We start from the raw sequence: 9,201 nt of genomic DNA, 5'->3' as shown, positions 1-9,201 counted from the left end.
GGTTGTTTTTTCTGCTGCTTTATAATTAATTTTCTTTAAGCGATTTATTAATCTATGAATTATTACCCTACTGATAAGCATAACACATTAAAAAAATTAAACGTTCCCCTATGCACCTTGGTTTCGGTGACTGTTGGCCCCCTTCACATATATATATATATATATATATATATATATATATATATATATATATATATATATATATATATATATATATATACACAGTGAAAAGGTCACAACTGGTTCGATTATCTAGGTTTATTCACCAACGGTTTCAGACGGTGGGCCGTCCTTCATCAGGGTAAAGTCGAATATATATATATATATATATATATATATATATATATATATATATATATATATATATATATATATATATATACACTGCGTAAATGAAAACAGATTGTCCTCCGACCTCCTTTGTTTCCGGAGACTTCGCAGCGCTCCCCTCTCCCCTAAGTTGAGATTGCACGCGAATACACTTCAATGTTTCGTTTCCTTTCTTGTTTAGTTTCACCTGACCGTCGCCAAGTCAAACTATACAGCGGATTGGCACAGTTACAGTTCCGCGCCCCTGCAATCATCCCTTCATTTCCAAGAAAAACTGCCACCGACAACGGTATAGAATAGGCAGTCTATCGGTTGCTTCGGGTGCTGAAACCCTAGTCAGATTCGTAAGCATACCCTGAGTAAAAAAATCGACATCAAGACCATCTTCCCTGGAATAACCGCTTCTTGTAAACTATCTTCTAGGTTACCCGGATGAGCTGTTATCGAGTGCGCTTTCTTTAACCCACACTGACCTAGTTCGAGTAGTTGACAGGTTTCGAAAACTAAGATTTGTTTTGTATTAAAAACACTTCAAAATACCTTTCCAAGGAAAACGCTGGGGACTATAAGCTTATACTTCAAGGACAGGTTGGCCGCTTTCAGGACTTTATAAATTGAGCGCTGTTTTCTTCCACGCCTGAAATACTTTTCAAGCACCTTTATTTCGGTATATTAATATTATTCACTAGATCCAGACCGATGTACCATCATCTCATAGTGCGTTTTCTCAGGACGTGCTGCAGTCTGTTCACGGGCACAAATCACTTTTAACAGCACGAGAGCGAGCCTAGTTGGTTGTACATGATGCTTACAAGGCACTCTACACTTTACAGCGCTAGGTGCCGCCTCGGTGGCTCAGTGGTTATGGCGCTTGGCTGCTGACCCGAAAGACGGTTTCGATTCCGGCCGCAACGGTCGAATTTCGATGGGGGCAAAATTCTAGAGGCCCGTGTACTTTGCGGTGTCAGTGCACATTTAAGAACCCCAGGTGGTAACATTTCCACAGCCCTTCACTACGGCGTCCCTGATAACCTGGGCCGCTTTGGGACATTACACAACCCAAAAAAACATAAAATTAAACCTTACTGCACTAACACAGAACAAATTACACTGGAACAGAGAGCGAACTGGCAGTTTTCAAAGTCACGATAGTTTCTATTTTTGCAGAGAGAAACCCAGTTGTCTGGCACTTAGAAAATAAAACGAAATTTAAAGAGAAATAACATGGTAAAACAAAACCCACATCACATAAATCAGAAGGCTAACAATGAAAACTGTAAGCAACAGGATACGTCCCACACTTCAAAAAATGCACAGCGACCGCTTCAGCATTTCCAGTTCGCTATCTGACAGCAACAGCTAAACTGCTTACATAAGTCTCGCCTCCGGTAGATCTTATCTTGTAGGCTTCGATGATCACTATTTCTGTTTCGTTTCTTTCATGGGCTGGGAATGAGCTTCTGTCTAACAAAGGTCTGCAATCTTTGCAACGAAGGCAATGTCCCGCCAGCCTGCCCTCGTGATTACTTAGTCCGCGCTTGCTGTGCTCTCCGAATCTTTTTTTTTATACATCCACGTGTTCGACCAACGTGCCGGTTTACGTGAGACAAATTTATGCAGTACACAACTTAGCGTTCGCATTCAACAGTGCGCTTCTCAAATGTGATAATGCAGCTGAGCACTCTGAAGGCTTCTTAAGGCAATATTGCAAGGTCCATGAAGAAGGGCGCCCGATAAAGGGGACTGGTCGGTTCCTGAGAGACAACCATATCATGCTTCATATTGACACAGACCAAACGAAGCGCAGTCGTAGACGTAAAATGGACCGTAGAGCGACCGGGGTTTTAATCGCTTAGCCCAGAGCCAGCTCAATGCCTCCTCTCGCGACCGCGACCGCTTCGTCCTCGTCAAGGCTTAGAGCGCAGATAGCTCGGGCCAAGTCCGGGGCATCAGTGGCATTATTTCAAACAAGACAGGGCGGTTCGTCATCTCTGCTAAGCAGCAGTTCACGATGATGGCAAGTAAAGCGATCTTCAAGGACTTTAAAGAAGTCAGGTCTGGTCTAAACATATAAAAGACACAAGCAAAGAGGTGAGAATACTCTTCACACATTCCGGTGTAGACAATATGACAAAGGAATTAAACTGACAGAAAAACATATGTCTAGACCGTTCTACACGGTAAAGACACAAAAAGATGGCTATCTGTTGCGGATCATCGTTGGATACAAAGACACGTAGTGAAAGTGTGTGGCAGCGTTTTTGCAGAGGCACCTCTCGGAGTCGGCAATCATCGAACCGTGCAGAATTCAAGGATTGGAGCAGGTGACCGAATTCTTGAAACGAAGCCGTCCGGTAACATTAATTTCGACTGACGCGAAGGACAAGCTTCATAGTGCTCCTGAACATCTGTTGAATACGCTATCGAATGCTTGGGACAACTAGGTTTCAAAACCAGTGTGGTTGTTCTTGTTGTTAGCCTATCAAGTGTCAGTGCATTTCTGAATCCGCTGCAGGTATAACTTCATCCTCGTTTGTTGAGTGCGGAGGCCAGTATTCTTGCAGCGCGCCGGTAAATGCACAGGCTGCTGCCTTGCGCTAATTCTGCCAGCACTGCACATGGCAAAAGGAAATCGGTGCCTGAAGCAAAAGTTACAATTCTCGAGGGTAGTTACATGCATTCGCTACTTAGCTGACATTTTCCTTTGTTTCGTTTTTAAAATTCAGCATGGCGTCAACGCTGCTTCGGTAGTTAATACGTTTAGAACTGTGATCGAATGCCAAAGGGTCGCATAACTGCCAGTGAACTAGATTATCATTTTTCTAGACAACACGTTACATCAAAGCAAAAACCACACATGCTGGGCGTATAAGGCGAAAAGTGACACACAAATTCTTAGACATAATTCGGACAATTCGAAGCTAATCAAAACATCTATTGCGTATTCTTGCATGCCACAGAGCGTAAGAAAATCGTGTTGCAACAAGGCTCAGCACGGCCTCAACGGCCAAGTAGGAAGGCTAAAGAAAAGTGGGTTACCTGACATCCTTTTGGCTTCAATTGCAGAAAAGGCCCTAAAACGAGTACGAAGCAAGGTTATTTTGTCTTCATGTGGGACTATAATGGACATTTAGTGCCTTTTCAAAGCACGATGTGGCCCTACTCCTTTCTCACGGATCACCGCTGCCCGCCTGGTGTCGATGGCCCCCAACGTCTGTATCAGTCTCCTGAAAAAGGCTGGACGGTTCTTGGAGAAAGCCTCTGACCAACGATCTCTGCGGGTCACTCCAATGACGACACGAGAGCGCTAGTTTCTGACTCTGGTGGGCATGCGCAGCTAAGGAAAGCACCTTTCTGTGCTTGATGGAAACCCGTCTAGAGAGGAGAAATTAATTTACAAGTGCAGAAACGAGAACTAAGCAGCCTGAACAATGAAATACCTAGACGTTCTTCGCTCATATACATATATATCCCTTAATTTTGGCCAGTGTTCGTGATTCCACTTCCAGAGAATTTCCCATCGCTGGACTTTTGTCGAACTGAACACTGCATTCGTTGGCTGCGGAAGACTCCCAGCTGATTTCTTTTATGTGTCCAAAGAAGCCCCTCATCGCCGCTTTCCTTGACTGATCACTTTTCAGTACAGGCTCTGAATAAATGCAACTCGAAGAAATTACCTAATAATTATTACATATGACTACTACACTCTGACCTAACCAAAAGGCCGAGAAGCGATGAAAACACAGGCAATGTCAATGGACCCATGATTCTCACTGCACAAGCCGGCCAGTATCGACCTCCGTGTGGAAGCGCTGATTCGTATTTCAGCTCGCATCCGACAGAACTAGCAGACAGTGATAACTCGCAGTGCGAGAAATGTGCAGAAACGAGCACAACGCGTATCAGGAAAAAGCTCATGCGCGATAAAAATCCGCGCGACGGTCGGCTTGGTTGGTCTTGAGCTACACGGCCACGGAGTTGCGTGTTTCTGCACACTTTTTCAGGAGCGTCAACTGGACGGCATTTGCTGCATCAAGGTACCATTTGATAAAGCGCTTCCGACCAATTTTGTGCTCTTGCTTTGCTTGTCTCCTCTGTAGTGCAACTGTCTGCTCAGCTGGGTGTCTACTTGAGCAATTGAGGTCTTTTCATTCGATTTTTCCATCGTCTAGGCTATCTACTGGCGCTACTTACGAGTTTTTTCCTTGTTATGGAGCTAGCGCTTCTATATTTTATGTTCGAGCTTTGAATAGCACTACTTGGATTCCGAGCTTCATATGGCTTTTTTTTAGCGAGCCGTAGATAATGATTAGATTAGTTTAGATTATGGCGGTTTAACGCTGCGAAGCGACTCAGGCTATTAGGGGCGCCGTAGTGAAGGACTCCTGATAATTTCGACCACCTGGTGTTCTTTAACGTGCACTGACATCGCACAGTGCACGGGCCTCTAGAATTTCGCCTCCATCGAAATTCGACTGCCGCCGCCGGAATCGAAACCGTGTCTTTCGGGTCAGCAGCCGAGCGCCAAAAACACGGAGCCACCGCGGTGGCGTGGGTAATCAACCTACCCCTACTTTGATGACTCTGCTGCATGGTAAGACGAAAAGTAGATTTTTAGTGTATTTGTATAGTTCGGAAAGGCTTTTCAGTGCGTCCATTTTCTTTCCTATTATCTTATGCACACTGAGCTCAGGTGATGTTTCGTTCATTACTGTAGACATTTTTTTTTTGGCCTACGTGGTGGCTCAGTGGTTATGGTGTTCGGTTGCTGACCCGAAAGTCGCGGGTTCGTTCCCAGCCGCGGCGGTCAAATTTCGATGGAGGCAAAATTCTAGAGGCCCGTGTACTGTGCGATGTCATTGCACGTTACAGAACTCCAGGCGGTCCAAATCCGGAGCCCTGCACTACGGCGTCCCTCATACCCTGAGTTGCTTTACCCCATAAATCATGTACACATGTTCCTAAGCTATTAAAGCAATGTTCTCAGCTCGTGCGCGTAAAGTATTATGAAAAGCTTGCCATGAACCAAGGCGTGCAACAGGGTTGCACGTTTGGCCTACGTTATTCATAACCTATAACGTGTAAATAATTATGATAATATATTCGATTGCCTTCATTTAGTGAAACGTCGAATGCGCCTAGCTCCTTCACAACCGCTTTCGGTTCACAATAAGAGCGAGGAAAATGCGCACGTAATGCACACAGATGGATACTGCCTACCCGACTATTGTTTAACTTACGGAAAGCAAGTTGCGTTATTTAAGGCCCGTAGACATCAATAAATGCAATGCATATAACATTAGCTACGCTGATCCTGCTGCTTAAAGAACTTTGTGTCATAAGTTTGTTTCAGTTTAATACATACAAGCAGTATGCCTTTATAAACATTTGTTTCGGTTTGGTTTTATGGGGTTTAACGCCCCAAAGCGGCTCCAGCTATTAGGGACGCCGTAGTGATGGGCTCTGGAAATTTCCGCCGCCTGGGGTTCTTGCAGAGACATGCACTGACATCGCATAGCAAAGGCGCATCTACCATTTCGTCTACATAGAAGTGCTATAAATTCGTTATCGTGATCATAGATTAACTCACATTTCCACCGAGGACTACCACCATATCAATAGAAATTAATTACTGTACCATTTTGATGGAATAAACGCGCTACACTAAGAAAGAGACGACAAAACAAAGCGCACACAGGCCAATAGCGCACTGACAACACAAGAGGGCACATAAATACATTACAAGCACATCCTCAATTCAAATAAAAACAAGCAACTCATTGCCGCCGCCTGTGTAACATCCGTACGTACCTTCGCTTCTTGATTAGTTTTACTCCTCACTTGTTAGCATAACCAATGGTGTGATTACGGACTTGTTTTCACCGGCCTCCCAAATCCCGAAGGCTTCTTTTATCTCCCGTTCCTTCTTGCTTCTTGCACGAGCTGAGATGGTAGTCCTTTGAAAGCAAATTGAATACTTGTGCTTAGCGCAATGGGGAGCAAGGTTCCCAGGTTTCTTTATTTTGTCTGGGCTATTGCTGTGCTCTTTTAACCTGGGGTTAGGCTATCAGCCTGATTGACCAATGTAATTAATGCCGCAAGAAATGGGAATTTTATATACTACACCTGTAGCACAATCCACGAACTTTTTGGTGTGCAAATCCACACGTGTTAGTGACTTGCTTGATATCTTCATTCATTTTACGATAAAAACTCATTAATTTTCGCGGTGCGGTAAACACAAGGAAAAGATACGTAGTTGCTACCTTATTTAAGGGCCCGGGAACATTATGTACATATGGAATGACGACCACTCCAGTATGCTTCTCTGCATTCTTTTTTTGCATTGTTTTGCTATCAAGCAGCTTCTGCAGGTTTTTATCTGCCAAAGATGTTATAAACGCTTCAGGGAACCCACTCTTCCTTAGCCTATCAGCTCGCCTCTTGATGCTACACTCTACTTGATGACAACAATATTTTTTAACACACTGCGACAAACTGCTACATGCTACACTACTTTTCACTTAGAATGCGCGGAATGATAACTTAACAAGAAATTAGTTGAAAACTGGTTGTTGGGGAAAGGAAATGGCGCAGTACCTGACTAACATCTCGGCGGACACCTGAACCGCGCCGTAAGGGAAGGGATTAAGGGGAGACTGAGAGAAGACAGAAAGAAAGAAAGAGGTGCCATAGTGGAGGGCTCCGGAATAATTTCGACCACGTAGGGATCTTTAACGTCCACTGGCATCGCACAGCACACGGGCGATGCCAGTCCTTTATTTTTGTTTTTGTCAGGTACGTCCAACACGTGTGCTTCCCACTTTCTTTATCTCAAACGAATCCTAATAAAAAAAAAGTTCGTCTAGCAGCACAAGGCGGTAGTCGAGTGAAATGACATTCGTTTAGAAGGCATTCGAAACGCCCATGTAGCTGGGGTATTACTTGCCTCGGATCGTGGTGCTTTTTGTAGTTAACATTTATTCACACCTGGAAATAAAACTGATAATAAACTCGGAGTAATTTCATTTATGATAAAATAGTAATGTCTAAGTATTTTCGCGAGAAGTTAATTTCCACGAGGTGCTGCAACATCCATCGCCACTGCCATCATTTGCAAATCACCCTTCTTTCTGCCATGTGACAGCGCCCACCGAAAGTCTAATTCGTTCAAGGGAAGTTATCTTCGTGAAAGTGTCACTAAACTTGCCCGTGTGACCGGGGTATAACACTCTCTTTGAAAACGCGCTTAACGTGAAGTGTTTTCTCGGATGAACGGGCTCACCCAACTTGCAGAACAGTGCACGCCGTCTATGCAGTACAGCGCCAAAGGTTGCAGCAATTTTTGTACGACGCTACTTGTGTGGAAAGCACGGTACTTAGCGGTGCTTTGTCAATGTCAATTCCTCACGTATGAAAACCTAAAGCTTTAACCAGTTTGTCTCTGCCAAGCGTCTTTCTCGAGCCCTCAGTGACTGAATTGGGCCCGTGCATAAAATCACGGAGGACAATCGTCTCGAAGCATACAACAAATGACAGTCTGCGGAGCTATTTGACCTCGCTTGCACAGAATGTGCGTCAGGTTCATCGCTAGTCAGCCTTTAAAGACGAAGGGTACATAAATAACTTCACGCTAAACATTCCTACCACCGACGCGGAGCTAGTGTCTCGTGCGGGCGGCGTTCGTGTCTCCCATTGAAGGTCAGCCACTGCAATGCCGAAATAGTTTTTCAAGATTTAATTGCCCTTGTTGGTCGGCGGTGGCAATCTTGTGTAAGCTTCTGTGTTTGTTTGTCGAGGATGTTAAGGAATTAACGAGACAACGAATCGAACGCTCTGTGGCGTTCACAAAGCTCCACGCGCGATAGCGAAGCCGCTGACGGTCGACGCGCAGTTTGCAGAGTATTTAAGATCAATGATGTCGAAGATGATGAGTCATGTAGCGGGTGAATTACAAACTCCAGCTCAATGCTTTGTATTTAGCACCACCCTTAACCAAAACCAGTGATTTTCATGCTACTTGAGCATACAACAACCTATAAAATTTTGTCAGTCACTGTCGATTTACATTGAACTTATAAAGCTGCACTCTTTTGTGTTTATTTCAAATACTGAATTTTATTAACAGCGTGATCATTCAAAAAACATATTGATTTCCAACTGTGTTCTCTTATAGGAGGCGGTGGCCAATTGCTAGACCAGTTTGACCAGATTTCGTTGTGGTGAGTGAGTGCGTTGTCAGCTGGGGTCACCAAAATCGGTCCGTACCGCAGGCTTCATTGTACAATTCTATCAACCCTTGGATTTTTTTTTATCCGTTGGAGAATTGTGCAGCATCGAGATTCGAGCAGAGGTACTGTTGCAAGCGAAGCGCAAGCTCTACTTGTACGCCGTCGCTGTCCATTAAGGCCATTCTGTCAGACCATGACTTGACGTTTACTGCTCTCCCTCAAGAGAAAAATGTACAACAGCTGTAACTTACCGGTACTCAGCTACGGAGCAGAACCGTGGAGGCTAACGAAAAGGCTTCAGCTCAAGTTAAGGACAACGCAGCGAGCTATGAAAAGAAAAATGACAGGTGTAACATTAAGAGACCTGAAGCAAGCAGAGTGGGCCAGGGAACAAACGTGGATTAATGAAATCCTAGCATAAAGCAAGAAGAGATGGGCTTGGGCACGGCATGTATTGTGAAGGCAAGATAACCGCTGGTCCTTAAGGGTAACGGAGTGGATTGCAAGAGAAGGCAAGCGAAGCAGGGGGCGGCAGAGTGTTAAGTGGACGGATGAGATTAGAAAGTTTGCGGGGGATAAGGTGACCTCGGCTAGCACAGCACCGGGTGAATTCAAGAGAAATGGGAGAGGCTTTTGCCTT

The 9,201-nt window shown here is 44.6% G+C and overlaps 1 protein-coding gene across 7 annotated transcripts in view; it reads left to right on the top strand.

Annotated features, from left to right (window-relative positions):
• The first annotated feature begins 4,216 nt into the window (after positions 1-4,216).
• The window catches only part of LOC144132500 (cytochrome P450 2J1-like), a 139,978-nt gene continuing 134,993 nt past the window's right edge, over positions 4,217-9,201 (top strand). For 5 of the 7 annotated variants that reach the window (XM_077664964.1, XM_077664960.1, XM_077664961.1 and 2 more), the window contains exon 1: positions 4,217-4,367. The gene's annotated coding sequence lies outside the window, so the exon portion shown is untranslated. Of the gene's footprint in view, positions 4,368-8,506; positions 8,553-9,201 lie in introns of all 7 variants that reach the window. The other 2 variants (XM_077664959.1, XM_077664958.1) reach the window with 1 other exon arrangement.

This window comes from Amblyomma americanum, chromosome 5 (assembly GCF_052857255.1).
Source record: "Amblyomma americanum isolate KBUSLIRL-KWMA chromosome 5, ASM5285725v1, whole genome shotgun sequence".
NCBI lineage: Eukaryota > Metazoa > Arthropoda > Arachnida > Ixodida > Ixodidae > Amblyomma > Amblyomma americanum.
Note: the sequence above shows the minus strand (reverse complement) of the source record. Positions and strands in the feature narration are given on the sequence as shown.